This window comes from Vipera ursinii (assembly GCF_947247035.1).
Source record: "Vipera ursinii genome assembly, chromosome: 3".
Classification (NCBI taxonomy): domain Eukaryota; kingdom Metazoa; phylum Chordata; class Lepidosauria; order Squamata; family Viperidae; genus Vipera; species Vipera ursinii.
Window position 1 is genome coordinate 22291135 of NC_139516.1, and position 16460 is coordinate 22307594.

At 38.9% G+C, this 16460-nt stretch overlaps 1 protein-coding gene across 8 annotated transcripts in view; it reads right to left on the minus strand.

Moving 5' to 3' along the window:
• NCOA3 (nuclear receptor coactivator 3) overlaps positions 1–16460 on the minus strand; it is a 102755-nt gene that overhangs the window by 68824 nt on the left and 17471 nt on the right. For all 8 annotated transcript variants that reach the window (XR_014492020.1, XR_014492021.1, XM_083358793.1 and 5 more), the window contains exon 2: positions 10775–10818. The gene's annotated coding sequence lies outside the window, so the exon portion shown is untranslated. The remainder of the gene's footprint in view (positions 1–10774; positions 10819–16460) is intronic.

The window sequence follows — 16460 nt, forward strand, 5'->3', positions numbered from 1 at the left end:
GTGGGGGGGAAGCTCATCTGCCCTCTCCTCACTGAAAACCTCAGCCAGGTCCCTGTATTCCTCCAGTATCTCTGGTAACCCCTTCTCTTTCCCCACTGCTGCTGTCTCCTCCCTTTGGGTTGGGGGGGGTGTTTGGGGGTTTTACGTTTTCCTGTTTCCCTTTTGGGAAGTTGAGTTCTGCTGTCCTCCAGTTTATCCCTGGGTTCCATTTCTTCAGCCATTCCAGTCCTAAAATCATTGGGCATTCCATGCCTGGGGCCACTATAAACGTTATGTCTTCCTCATGAGACCCCAGGGACATGTGGATTGGTAAAGTGGCTAGGGTAGCTGGTCCCCCCATGCTATAGATCCATCTAATTGACTGAAGGAGATTGGTTGTTTTAGCCTCCTCACTGGGATGCTCAGTTTCTCCACCAGTGTTGGGCTGATGAGGCAGCGGATGCAGCCAGTCTATCAGAGCCTTTATTTCGATGGCTTTAGGTATAAAAGAAGCTAATTTAGTCACTGTCTTAAGTATGGGTGGAAGAGGTCCACTTACCAATGGTTCTCCTTCTGAGCTGTCTTCCGAGGTGTCCACCGCCCCTGCAGTGTAGGCCAGAGTCCAATCCCAGGTTTTGGCAGGAATTGTGGACTCTACAGCCACTGTCCCCTTCATGGAAGATTCTTTTGGGTTGCCTTGAGACTTCCCCAGCTTTTTGGAAGATGATGCCTCTGTTTTGCGTGGAGGGGCTTTCGAACGACATTCTGCAGCACGGTGGCCCTCTCTCCCACAATTGAAACATCTCTTTGATTTTTTAGCCGTGGCCAGTGGGTTTTCCCCCCTCACGTGTTTGCTCGAGTGGCAGGCGGCCCCATGGCTTTCCTCTGCGTTGTCTCTTCAATAGGTCTATTTCCACTTCCTCTGCCAGGACATACCAGTCGTCGAGATGGTAGGGGTCTCCTCGAGGCAGGCAAGCGTCATACAGGTCGTAGTTTAGACCGTCTTTGAAATGGCTGAGGAGGATGTCTTCTGGCCAGTTCAGCTTGCTGGCGATGGCTCGGAATTCTTGGTTATATTTGGCCACTGTTCGACTGCCCTGCCTCACCTTTTTGATTCTCTCCCGGGCCTTCCGGTCAGCCAAAGGGTCCTCAAATCATCGCCTCAAGGATGACATGAATCGGTTGAAGTCGTTGAGTTCTGGGGCGTTGGAGTCATGCAGGTTCACCACCCAGTCTGCAGCCGTCCCATCCAGGGCAGACTGCACAATTCGGATGCACGTTTTGTCACTGGGGATGTCCCGTCCGTACTCTTCCATGTAGCTGAGGACTTGGGTTAGGAAAAATCCCAGTCGTGATGGCTCCCCCTTGAACTTTGATTCCAGGGGCGGGAATCTTTGACTGGAGCATTGTCTGTGCTGCGGAGGGTATCGCTCCTCATCTCGATCCCCATCTGTGGGTCTGGGAGGGGTGGGTACCGCTGAGTCAGCGACTCTTGTTCCATTGGACGACCCTGGGGTTTCAGGTGTTGGATCCCTTCCGTTACCCCTCCAGTTGCGACCCCAGGTGTTGCGTCGGTTGCGGTTTACAGCTCTCTCCTCCCTTAGTGAGCTCAGGGTTGCTTTCATCAAGTCAATAGCTTTTTCCAGAATCCGCTCTTCCTCACTGGCATGCAGGGAGTTCTCCATCTCTTGTTTCCATTTCAGTTGGTGGTCGCTCCGTCTCAGGGTCACTTCTCCCGAAGCCTTTTCCCACTCACTTTTCCTTCCAATGCCCATTGACCACCGGGGTTTTGATTCGTGCTGCTTCACCGTTTCCTCCCAGGAGGAATATGACGCTTCAGCTTCCCAATGTTTCTGGGAATTCGGCTGGAAGGAAGACTCCTTCTCCGTGGGGCTTCCCTCCTCTCTTGCTTCATCATCAGACATCATATTTATTTGCAAAGTCCCCTGGTAAGGTTTCTCCTTCCAGGTTGACTTCCAGTGCAAGTCCTGTCTAATGTCAGGAGCCACCCTAAACCACGTCTTAGGAAGACAAAACTCTTGGAGTCAAATCTAGTCCAAAAAGATTCTTTACTATGACATGCTTGGTTGTAGGAATACAAGACAGGACTTAATATTGTTCCACAAACTAAACCCTTATAAAGAGTTCCCGGTTTAACCCCCCCTTAACCCCATTTGGTCAGTCCCCCATCATTTACCTCGTATCATCCCTCTCGTGGGAAAAGGAACTTAGGACCTTTTATGTTTATTGCTCTCTTCCGTGACACAAGCCAGATGCTAGCCCCCCCTTTTGTTTCCCCAGTTCAAAAGGCTTCTCTTTCCCTTTGAAATGCCTAATACCGGTTCAATACACATCCATTCCCTCCTCTTCGAGAGATGGCAGAATCCATGGAATAATGTTTGAAACATACATTTATGAATATGATATAAATGGATTCTCATATTTGCATCCATCTTTACACAAAGGGAAAAAACAGACCAACCTATCAAAAATAGTACTGTAAAAAAGATTAGAAATGCAAGTTAAGATAGGCAAGAAAATGGTAAGTGAGCACCTGTCCCCCTCGACAAGTTCAAAAAACCAGGACCAGATGGATTACACCCCAAGGTTCTCAAGGAACTGGCAGATGTGATCTCAGAACCACTGAACTACATCTTTCAAAGATCCTGGAGCACTGGGGACTACCAGAGGACTGGAAAAGAGCTGATGTAGTTCCATCTTCAAAGAAGGGGAAAAATGGATCCAGGAAACTACAGATTGTATCAGCCTGACCTCAATACCTGGGAAGATTCTGGAAAAGATAATCAAGTAATGAATCAGCAAACACCTAGAGGCAAACAAAGTTATTACCAAAAGCCAACATGGGTTTGTCAAAAACAGATCATGCCAGACAAATCTTATTGCATTCTTTGACCAGGTGACAAAATTAGTGGACCAGAGGAATGCTGTGGATATAATTTACTTGGACTTCAGTAAGGCGTTTGATAAAGTAGACCACAACCTACTATTTGATAAGATAGAAAAATGTGGGTAACATCATCACCAGATGGATTCGTAGCTGGCTGACTGACCGTACTCAGCATGTGGTCCTCAATGGAATTGCATCTACATGGAAGAAAGTGTGTAGTTAGGTGCTCAGGGCTCTGTTCTGGGCCCCGGGCTCTTCAACATCTTCATCAGTGATTTGGATGAGGGGATAGATGGGGAACTCATCAAATTTGAAGATGACACCAAGTTGGCAGAAATAGCCAACACTCCAGAAGATAGGCTTAAGATACAGAAGAATCTTGAGAGATTTGAATATTGGGCACTACCTAACAAAATGAAATTCAATGGTAAAAAAGTAAGGTTCTACATTTAGGCAAGAAAAACCAAATGCACAGGTATACTATAGGTTGTACCTTGCTCAATAATAGTAACTATGAAAGGGATCTCAGTGTCCTAGTAGGTAAAAGGTAAAGGTTCCCCCGCACATGCTTGCTAGTCGTTTCCGACTCTAGGGGCCGGTGCTCATCTCCGTTTCAAAGCCGAAGAGCCAGCACTTGTCCGAGGACATCTCCGTGGTCATGTGGCTGGCATGACTAGACGCCAAAGGCGCACGGAATGCTGTTACCTTCCCACCGGAGTGGTCCCTATTTTTCTACTTGCATTTTTTACGTGCTTTCGAACTGCTAGGTTGGCAGAAGCTGGGACAAGTAACAGGCGCTCACTCTGTTACGCGGCACTCGGGATTTGACCCGCCAAACTGCCGACCTTCCGATCGACAAGCTCAGCGTCCTAACCCACTGAGCCACCGCGTCCCTGTCCTAGTAGACAATCACTTAAATATGAGCCAGCAGTGTGCTACAGCTGTCAAAAAAGCCAACACAGTACTAGGCTGCATTAACAGAGGGATAGAATCACGATCATGTGATTGTTAATATTTTACAATGCCTTGGTAAGGCTACACTTGGAATACTGCATCCAGTTTTGGTCACCACGATGTAAAAAAGATGTTGAAACTGTAGAAAGAGTACAGAGAAGAGAAACAAAGATGATTAGGAGACTGGAGGCTAAAACATATAAGGAATGGTTGCTGGAATTGGGTATGTCTAGTTTAATGAAGAGAAGGACAAGGGGTTACATGATAGCAGTGTCCAATTTGCCACAAGGACTGGACAGCCATTTGTCTGAAATGGTACTATAGGGTTTCCTGCCTGAGCAGGGGGTTGGACTAGTTGACCTCCAAGGTCCTTTCCAACTTTATTTTTATTATTATTAGATACTCCTCCTTGGGTCTCCAATATTGTTCTAATAAAAATACCATCTGCAGATGTTCATAAATTCAATGCATGTCTGCAGAAGGAAAACTTCTGCATACACAGCCATATGTGTAAAGGCTTTTCCTCATGCAAAATCTCACACTAAACATGGAGCTGCCTGTAAGAAGACAGTATCATTAGAGTAACATCAACATAGGGAAAGATTAACCAGAGGGCTCATTAGATATACATCCCAAATAATAGCACCCATAATCCACTTTTCATACAAGAATAGTGTATGTCTAAGTTGTAGGAAACTCACATTGGCAATTGACATTTTAAAGCCTTGCTTTTCAAAGTTGAAGGATTAAATAATTATCAACTCTAAAAGTTCCAGAAAAAAAAAGAAAAATATGTCCATAGTAATATATTCGTCACTTAGAAATTTGCAAGAATAGATTTTCTATGCCAAATGCCTTGCAAAGTTTCAACATTCAAACAATAAGATGTTCTTCACTGGAATGGACAAAGTTTTATTATACATAGCCAAAGTTTAAAAATATCCAACAGAGGTTTTTCAGTCATTTGCTATAAAAACAACAGTGTAGCAGGACACCAAGAAAAATTAATAGTATGTCATGATACCCTGCACAAGGAGTAAAAAAAAAAAAATAACAAGCTATTAAAAGGGGATCTTGGCAATATGATAATGAAGGGAAAAGCACTTTTGCCAGACTTGGAAACAACGTAAGTTCTTAAAATATGTATTCAAATAGTTATCTCAGTTTTCTGCATCCAGTCCTTGTGTAGAAAAAAAGTCATCATATAAAAGTATCAGTATGCTACTTATTTTTTCAGATGTGCAAAACAAAAAATATAGGGAAAAATCTAAAGAGATTCCAAAACAAACCAAGGAAGAATAAGCAAACTCAACAATCAAGTGAAGTCCCAAAGATACTTTTTCACAAGGCAACTGGACTTTCTTTTTTTTTCTTTGAGGTTTCTTGGATGAGAAGCGAAACGTCTTCAAAGAAAAATAAGGAAGTCCAGTTGCGTTGTGAAAAAGCATCTTTTGGACAGCTACGACCTGGATGATTGAGAATCTCCATAGATAATGAAGTTTGACAGAAAAAAAAACATCTAGAAATATATTGAAGTATAATATATTCCATGAGTCAACTATTTGCTGTGGATCTTTGGAGCTGCAAATAAAAATAAAAAAAAAACTAAACATAAATGTGACAAAGGTAAGAATAGGAAAAGACATATGACATAACAATGTGACAAAAAGCACTTGTCTGAAATAAAAATAATTTATTGTTTCAGCTAATTTTTCATAAGTAAAATAGTAGAAACCGGACAAAGGTAAATATTATTTGATCTTTAAACAGTTCCTAAAACTAATTAAGATGTTTTAATTTGCTTAAATTTAACTATTTCTAGAGATATCTGAGACCCAGTTTGCTGTAGTGGTTAAGGCATCAGGATAGAAACAGGGAAACTGTGAGTTCTAGTCCTGCCTTAGGCACAATGCTAGTTGGGTGACCTTGAACCAGTCACTTTCTCTTAGCCCTCTCTGAAAAGCCTTACGAAGGAAACTACAGGGACTTGTTGAGATAGTATCCAAGAATCAAATATCAATCAATCAGAATAGAGCTGAAAGGAATCTTCAAGGTCTTCTAGTCCAACCCCCTGCTCAAGCAGGAGACCCTATACCATTTCAGACAAGTGACTGTCCAGTTTCTTCTTAAAAACCTCCAATGATAAAGCACCTACAACTTCTGATGGCAAGCTGTTCCACTGGTTAATTGTCCTCACTGTTAGGAAGTTTCTCCTTAATTCCAGGTTGATTCTTTCCTTGTTTAGTGTCCATCCATTGTTTCTTGTCCTGCCCTCTGGTGCTTTGGAAAATAAGTTGACCCCCTCATCTTTGTGGCAACCACTCAGATACTGGATAAGTGCTATTATGAGCCCTCTCATCCCTCTTTTTTCTAGACTAGCCATACCCAAATCCTGCAACCATTCTTGATATGTTTTGGTCTCCAAGCCTTTGATGCAGTATTCCAGGTGTGGCGTTGTTGTTGTTGTTAGTTGCGAAGTCGTGTCCGACCCATCGCGACCCTATGAACAATGTTCCTCCAGGCCTTCCTGTCCTCTACCATCTTCTGGAGTCCATCTAGGCTCACGCCTACTGCTTCAGAGACTCCATCCAGTCACCTCATTCTCTGTCGTCCCCTTCTTCTATTGCCCTCAATCTTTCCCAGCATTAGGCTCTTCTCCAGTGAGTCCTTCCTTCTCATTAGGTGGCCAAAGTATTTGAGTTTTAGCTTCAGGATCTGGCCTTCTAAAGAGCAGTCAGGGTTGATCTCCTCTAAGATTGACCGGTTTGATCGCCTTGCAGTCCAAGGAACTCGCAGGAGTCTTCTCCAGCACCATAGTTCAAAGGCCTCAATTCTTTGGCGCTCAGCCTTTCTTATGGTCCAGCTTTCACTGCCATACATTGCAACTGGGAAGACCATAGCCTTGACTATACGCACTTTTGTTGACAGGGTGATGTCTCTGCTTTTTAGTGTGCTGTCTAGATTTGCCATGGCTTTCCTCCCAAGGAGCAAGCGTTTATTTTCCTGGGCTCCAAGTGATCTTAGAGCCCAGGAAAATAAAATCTGTCACTACCTCCATTTCTTCCCCATCTATTTGCCAGGAATTCAGAGGACCAGATGCCATGATCTTGGTTTTCTTAATGTTTAGTTTCAACCCAAGTTTTGCACTCTCCTTCTTCACCCGCAACAAGAGGCTCTTTAGTTCTTCTTCACTTTCTGCCATTAGAGTGGTATCATCTGCATATCTTAGGTTGTTGATGTTTCTTCCGGCAATCTTAATTCCAACTTTTGATTCATCTAGCCCTGCCTTTTTCATGATGTGCTCTGCATATAAGTTAAATAGGCAAGGCGACAGTATACAGCCTTGCCGGACTCCTTTCCCAATTTTGAACTAATCAGTGGTTCCATGTCCAGTTCTCACTGTTGCTTCTTGGCCCACATATAGATTTCTCAAGAGACAAATAAGATGGTCTGGTATGCCCATCTCTTTAAGGACTTGCCAGAGTTTGTTATGATCCACACAATCAAAGGCTTTAGCATAGTCAATGAAGCAGAAGTAGATGTTTTTCTGGAACTCTCTAGCTTTCTCCATGATCCAGTGTATGTTAGCAATTTGATCTCTAGTTCCTCTGCCTCTTCGAAATCCTGCCTGTACTTCTGGTAGTTCTCGATCCACATACTGCTGGAGTCTAGCTTGTAGAATTTTAAGCATAACTTTACTAGCATGAGAAATGAGTGCAATGGTGGGATAGTTTGAACATTCTTTGGCACTGCCTTTCTTTGGAATTGGAATGTAAACTGATCTTTTCCAATCCTGTGGCCACTGTGGCCTTACTAACACTTTATAAAGCAATACTAATACTTCACGTGATTTTGATTCTATGCCTCTATACAACCAAATACAACTGAACAGAAGAACAAAGAGAGACAGATATGCAAACTTGGAATACATTCTCTGCCCGTTAAATCTTATTTTAAACATATTTGAACAATATGTTCATAAATAAAAATTGTTCTGCTGCCAATACATGGGGAAGGGGCTCTAACCTACTGGATATATTGCTTCAAAATTCCTTTCTTTCATTATTTCTTACGTTGCAATGAGATCCAAACAAGGGATTAAGAATTCTGAAATTATCCAGAAAATAGCTGATAATAAAGGAAGGATTCTCTTTTTGGCTTATTTGAAAAAAATCATCACCACATGCAGAAAACATGGTAGGCTAAACTATGGGTGCATTGTTCCTTTCACTTGTTTTTTTCAATTGTAAATTTAATTGAATATCATAAAAATTAATTCTAATTAAACACGCTTAAAATTGCAGTAAAAGTCAGACCTCAAATTATTTAATTATTTATTAAGAAAATTTACATGGCCATCCACCTCACTAACAGTGACTCTGGGTGGCTATACCTATATCTTATCATCAAAATATCTCAGACTTGTATTTACCTAAAATCCATGCCGATGCAAGACTGTACAAAATGTATGTATTTAAATTACTGGCAACTAAAATAATTTGAAAATATTATCCAATATTATGTTTGAAAGGCTTAATTCTAACATTTTGTAAGGCAACAAATAGATTTTTACATAGACGAGCAAAATAGCACAACAATTTAACAAGTGTGATCACATATCATTTTAGCATTAGTGTTAATGATAAACACATTATTTTAAAATTACAATATCTTCACAATAATGCCATCTTACTTCATATTCATAACAATAAAACAGCAATAAAAGCAAAATAATTTATGAGCACGTATCAGTGTGTTGAGATGGGAACCAACAGTTTCCCAACCAAAAGCATTTGTTATGTAAACATACACCAGCTCAGCTTCAAGGCCACCAAGTAAAGCATTACATCAAATACCCATTATTCTGGAAAACTAGGAAAAGAAGAAACCACAAATTTAAACCTCAGAGCTATAATATTTACATGTTCTGATAACAATGAGCAATGGGTTGTTGTATTCTTCATTCTTGCATTCTTCATTATTGTCTACAATAAACATCCTGATCTAGCTAAATAATATTTATGAGTCTTCCATCAAGTCCAGCAGAAATGTTGAGTGAGCCATGAAATGTCAGGAGATTTGTTATTTACTGCTTGGTCCTGATCAGGGGAATTTGTCAACATGATAGAAAAATTCTTGTCAGAGCTATTAAATCCACCAATATACACTACACTAATAATTCTCACTTACAATAATGAAGCTTCTATGTGATCATTTAGGCGCATGAGTTCCTTGTACGTAGCATACAAATCAGCTAATTAAATAAATGCTAGCTGTATTTAGAATCAAATAAATGCTACATTGTTTGTTTGATTTTTATATTTTAAGAAATAAGTCAGTTTAACTTTAAATTTAACCCTTATCATGGTTCTTCTTTAAGGTCCTTATAGCTTCTTTAAAAAAAACTTCGAGATTTTTTTCCCTCCTCGGTACCCCATTTTGAATGAAAATGTAATGCTGGTTTGTAGCAAATTGGCATGTAACCAAACAGCTTTTCTGTATATTCTGAATTTGATTAATACAAGTCAAGGTCACTTCCTGAACTATATGCAGCACTGTAGCTGCAAACAAATCAGTCTTCTCTGTACAGTACTTTAAGACTGGGGGATGGGCATGCATGATGGCAGTTTTTAACACCAATTCAGCAACATTAAATATAATAACTTCTAATAGCTAGGTTAATGGAAGGAATAAAATAGTTTCTGAATGTACACATCAACACTGTTGTTGGGGAGGATAGGTTTTTGTTTGTTGAGGGAGGTTGTTCTTTATGGGAACCTGATGTCTTTCTCTAGATCACAGAAATACTAGCAATGGCAAAGAAACTTTTAAGATAGAGTCTAAGGTTGCAATCATATACCCAGTGGCCCAGGAGAATATTCTGTTGAATTTTAACCACTGCTATTTCTTCTCACATTTACACAGAGCATGCATGTATGAGAATATATTATAAGCCTATAAAATTACTGGTCTGAATTTCCTTTAAATTCAACATAAAAAGAAATAGTATAATAAAAAGCTTTGTGCATATTTCAAAGGCATTTTCTAGAAACCATTTGGCTTATTTTTATATTAAAATATTGTTCTGGATCCAAGAAACAATATTAAAGGGTTTCATTTCAGATCACAGCAAGCACATTTTGGCACCCTTGCCAACTTGGGGTATAAATCAGGGAAATTATTCCAGCGTTGCAAGATGTACACTTCGGACATTTTAGGAGCACAGAAGAAGGCAGGAGGACTTGTAACTCCCGTACACTGTTGACAAGTCACAAAGCGTAAGTAATGCTTGAAACAAAAATACAATATTATTCTCTAAACTAAAGTTCCATGGAACTGTAACAGGAAACCAAGACTTTTCTTACTGTAAAAAGATTAAACATGTGAAGTAAGAAAAAAAGGAAACAGATTTTTCCCCCAAAAATGACTATTTCCTATATTTTCACTGAGTATTTAGTACAAATGCCCTCCCAATCTCAGATCCAGTGACTGGAAAAGGCTGGAAAAGGCCAAACATGATACTTCCAGCACACATACACAGGTTTCCATAGCCATAGATCTATTGGTGATATTTTATATGATAGGAGGTCCTAAAATAAAAGTGGCTCAAGGGAAGTCTGAGTCAGAGAACATTTTTGATCCTTTTGTTTCTAGACTCCTTATCTAATATAAGTATTTTCTCTTCTATTAATGCTACTTTTCTGGTAGAATAGAAAAAACAGTAATGGCTTGACTTTCCTGCCTGGAATTAGCTATTAAGACCATACAATACTGGACAACCTACACTTAGTTTCTACAATACTAACTGGGATTTATTTATCAAATTTATTTGCCACCATCTCATAGTTTAGGTGAATGAGGTTCAGGCAACTTTGAAGAGAATGCTCTGTCCATGATCAAATATATTCTAACATTATTATATTGAACACTTACTTGGAAATGTATTCTTGTCAGTAACATTCACACACCATCTTTACCTAGAGAAAGAAAATTACAAAACACTAGTTAGCTCTTAAACTAAAATAGTTTATCAGATATATAGAAAAGCATATCCATATATATTTGCTTTTTTATTATACAAAGCAAGGTCCTCTTTTTTATAATATTGATCCCACAAAGATTGCACTGTTGCACTGCTTTTGGACACAATACAAATTGTTTGCAACAATCTTTAAAATCCTAAAGCTATGTGGGAGTGCTTGAGAGGTGCCACATGGGTTTGAAAGGGTGTGTGGGTATGTGCCAGAGATGTATTTAATTTTTTATTACTTTGTAACTATTTTTAATTGTTTATGATTATTCACCACCCAGAGCCACCTGTTTGAGGTGGGTAGCTATAGAAATTTCTAAATAAATGGATGTCATTTATGTCTAAATAAATGAATATATTACTTAGAAAAATGATCTACTAAAGAGTAATTATCTGCTCAGATTATTATTCCTAATTAGCACAATTTCTGCAATCAGCTCTAGTCAGCACGAGAGGCATATTGGTAGAGACAAAGATCTTCTATTAACAGCTTTTGTATGAAAACAGATACAAGCCAAATAACTTCTGAACCAGCAAGTTTTCTCAATGTGAGGCTTGATTTCTCAGAAACTGATTTTTTCTAGACTTCATAAGATTTAGTTTCTCAGTCTTCTAAACCATGGTTGCAATACTGAATTCTTTGTCTTGACTTCTAAAACAAATCCTGACAACATCATTACCATTCATTTATATCAGCTTCTGCATCAAAGCAGGTTCCAAGACATATAATTATGCAACAAATAGCAGTTCTAACAATGAGCTAGTACTATCAGAAACTCCACAGGTGCTTTGTCCAGAAGGCCATGAGAAGACCTTGAGGTTGTTGCACATTTGAGTAATTACAGATGTTTCACATTTCATGACAGAGATTCAGATGGAAGCTGAAATTATGAACAAAGCACTTCATCAAATTATCTGTAGCAGTTTACTCCCTTGTGCAGAGATTAAAGATGACCTTGATGGAAATATGCAAGAACTGTTAGCAAGACCTAGCCAGTTGTCTCAATAATTAATTGGAATTTAATGGGAAAGCATATACAGTATAGCCAGACCTGCAACATTCTGTTATTATAGCCAATTTTAATAAAAGTATTTCTAGTGCTATAGTGGTGCAGTGGTTAGAATGCAGTATTGCAGTCTAACTCAATACTCACTGCCAAGAGTTCAATTCTAACCGGCTCATGGTTGACTCAGCCTTCTATCCTTTCGAGGTCGGTAAAATGAGGACCCAGATCATTGGGGGCAATACACTGACTCTGTAAACCTCTCAGAGAGGGCTGTAAAGCACTGTGGAGTGGCATATAAGTCTAAGTGCTATTCAATAAAGGAGAATATTTGTAACTCAGGGTTGAAATGAAAGGTCCTTGGTGCTCTCTGAGCTTGCTTGTTTTCTTGCAGATGTTTCATTACCCTAACTAGGTAACATCATCAGTACTAGTAAGGAGTACTGTTTGCTGTCAGTTTATATTCTGGTGTCTTGCCTGTCTGTGTGGGTGGGGCGGTCTTAGGGATTTTTTGGTTGGGCTGTTTACTAATGACTCTGTGGGAGTTTCTTGATTGAGGTATTGCTTACTTGATTGTTGGTCTGAAGGCGACCTTGAAGTTAATCTATGCTGATCTGAGTGCTGATTACTGGTGGAGAGGTGCTGGAGTCTTTTTCGCTTTTGAACTGTTTGATTATCTCTTTTGCATAGTTTATAGATGTTGTTAATATTTACATGTCTATTGATGGCTAATTTGTCAGAGTGCCAGGCTTCCAGAAATTCCCTGGCATTTTTGGATTTGGCCTGGTCTATGATTATCACATTTTCCCAATTGAAACTATACTTAAGTCTGTCTATATGTTGTCAAATTAAAGAATTTTCATCATGCCTTCTGACTGCCAGCTGGTGTTCATGGATGCGTTCTGTCAGTCTTCTGCCTGTTTATCCTACATAGTAGTTGTTGCAGTTATTACATTGTATGTTGTAGATGAATCTTGTTTTTTCTTCTGGGGTTGCTGGGTCTTTTGGTTTGCTCAGGATATTTTGAAGGGCTTTAGTTGGTTTGTGGGCTACGCTGATCCCATGTGGTGGTAGTAGTCTATTTGTGGTTTCTGGAATATTCTTGATGCAGTGTAATTATTTTTAGGGTTTGTGTTGGTTGTTCTGTATTCGGTTGAGTGGTCAGAGACTTTTTGATAAATTTGCTTGGGTATCCATTTTGTTGGAATGTGTTGTATAGATGCTTCATTTCCTTTTTCTGCTGTTCTAGGTTGCTGTAGTGCAGGGGGGGGGGTCAAACTCGCAACGTCACATGACGTGTTTCAACGTATTGTGACTTTTTTTTGCCATTGCTGGCAATGGATTGGGTGCAGTTTTGCTATGATGCATCCGGCCCACGGGCCAGCAGTTTGATACCCCTGCTGTAGTGTGTTTGGGCTCGTTTAAATAAAGTCCTTACACAGCTTCTCTTATGGGAGGTTGGGTTGTTGCTAAGTACTGTTGCTATTGCTAGTGGCCTGAGGAATTTCCTGGTCTGGTCTACCTAGTCAGGCTGACAGTAAGTTGTGATGGTTGAAATATTTTAACTACTATTTTTTATATTTGATTACAATTAAAACAATGTATTGCAAAATTAATTTTGAGATATATCTGCCTATATTTTAAGTAATATTATAACAAACTCCCTTTTAACATTTCTTATAAAAACTATAAAACATTATAAAACTATATAGCCCAGAGTTACTTATGATATGGATTAATTTGATTAATAGATAAAAACAACTAAACAGTTCAGAGATAATGCATTCCTGGACTCCTTTTTTGTTCTTTTGTAATATAAGTAATACTCAGAAACTACTGGCACAGTTGTGGAATTATTAATTTGCCCATCCCCTGTGCCTATGATACATATTTAAAATGTTATTAAATCTAACTGATGTAAATAATTGTGTGTTTATTCACATACCTCACAGTACAGTATTTAACATGAAAAGGAATAAAAGGAAACATCCTTACATATTATGCATTTGTATTTTGCTTAAAATCCAAGCACACTGGGCTATGGCTGATGAGTGACCTTGAGGCAGCTCTCAGAAGGTAGTTGCCATAGCAACATTATCACAAAAGTGGCTCATCCTTTGCAACATATACCAACCTGGTGCATCATATGTTGCTAGATATAATACAACTATTCTGTAGTGTTGCTGAAACTGTAATGTACATTTCAAATAGAAGTAGCAGAGTTAAATTGTTTTGTATAATTTAGTATACCTGTATCTTCTTCTTTCTACAAAATGTAATTAACACAGGACTTCCAAAAATTCATTACACTACAATATTTGGATAATATATATCCCATATTTTTTATGATTTCAATGTCAAATCTTATGCACAATAACAAAAAAACCTCTTGTTTTGGAAGTTTTCTTACTATGTTATGTGAGAGTATATGACAAATGTCATTACTAAATTAGGCCCTGTTTTGTCAAGCAGCACAAGGAATTCCACTACTGGAATTATGAATATATTTCTAGATTTTCTTATTTTGGACCTTTCAGAATTGATGAATGGGAGGAAACACATAATCAAACCAAGAAAAAGCCAAGATTCTAGGTTCAGACATAAATTATATTTATAAAAAGGATATTAATCCAAGTTGGTTTGATAATATGGTTTCAAATTAGGATCTTTTTACCAGAAATATATCACAGTTTGTTTGATTCAGGCAATAAAACAAGACATAAATCTGCAAAACAAAATTTGGCCTTATGCTATAAATAACCATGTGTACATAAAAGCAATTTTAATTATATAAAACATCCATATTAATATTCTCTGTATTTTTTCTTCCATGAACATTTGTTTTCATTTCAATTTTTCAATGCTGCACAGCAGTGTTACATTTTTTTTATTTTTTTTCTGAAGTCTAATGGATATAGTATATAAATAAACATCTCATTCAAAACCATGACAAGTGCTTAAGAAGGATCAGGTTGAATATATTAACATTGTACTTAAATGTTTTTCATATTTATTGATTGCAACAATAATAATTTTCACTGAATTCTCTCTGGAATACATTCAGACCCAACAAGCATTTATTTCATTCAGAACTGAACAACAGAATAAGCAGTGCTTAACTTGTCATTTAATAATTGTCCCATATGTGGGAACTGAAATTACTGAACAATTAGAGAAAAAGAAAGAAGAGGTAGGAGAAAAAGCTGTCTATTAGCTAAAAGAAAAGACTGTAAGGCAAAAAGTGTTAAGATAAAGCACAATTTTGTTTCTGATGCTATCACATAACTATATCTGAAAGATGATTACATCAATTTACTAGAAAAAAGGCAGGTTTTTTTTAAAAAAGCATTCACAGAAAAATATTGTACATAATAATAAATCAGTATCAAGAAGGAAAAATTTCTAAGATTCTAAGGAAGATTTTCAGGTTCCCAAAGTTAAATTTTGTGTTCAAATATGCCTGCTGAAGAATATTTTGCTGCTCTGTATCTATTGCTAAATTTCCTTTTAGGAACAATATTAGCTGATGTTGCTATATTGTTAGAAGTTAGAGCTCAAGTTTTAAGAGATGAGAGAAGTTTAATTACCATGGGTATTATTTACCATAAACTCTTCATTTGTAAAAGTGCCTAATATGAAGTTCTATTTCAAGTTAGAAAACACTTCAGCTTAGAAAGTAGCCATACATAACAGGGCTTTTTAATATCTCAGATTAATTCCAAAAATGCTTCATATCACACAAGTGTACAAATATAGTATCTGTCTGCAACTTTCTAAAGCAACCAGGTCTCTTCCTGAGATTGCGAAGCAGCTGCTTGGGGCAAAAGAACCAAGTGCTTTAAAAAGTTGTACTCAGGTACAGTTGCATACAGCACATTTGAGGATGAAATGTACTTTAGAGCCCCAATATGTAATGTTGTTGTATTACTAACACTATTCATATTAATCAATATCTGTAAAAGAAAGCCCATGGAAAAGAAACATTTAACACCTGACCATTGAAAGAGATCAACTATCAAACAAAAGCCTCCTATTACAGGGCTTTTCAACCAGTGGTACCTGTGGTACATTGGCACCTAGCAGGTGGTACGTGGCCATCCTAGAAAAGTGGTAGCGGGGGAGGGGAATGAGCTGAACCAGTGGTAGCACCGTACAAGCCTGAGTGAGAGATGGCTGGAGCTGCAGGACTGTCAGTGTTCAGCGGAAGCACCAGGAACAGTGCTAGGCTCCAGCTAGAGCTCGGCGCTGATCCTGGCGCTTCTGCTGAGCCCAGAAGAAGCGCCAATCAGCTGGAATGTTGCAGCATCTCCAGGGTCTTCTGATTTACATTCAGATGCTTGGCAACTGATTCATATTTATTACGGTCACAGTGTCCCAGGGTCATGTGAAGTGACCAAAACCTGCTGCAACCACCCAGAAGAGGGGGGGGTGAAAATAAAAACTAAACACCCCCCACCCCACCCCCACTGCCAATCCTCAACAGAAATGCTCACAACAATGAAAACCTCGGACAGGAGGAAGAGCGCCGCCGGGTGGGCAGGCAGGTGTATTGCTCGGCTGTGGCTTGGGGGGCACTTTTTTCAGT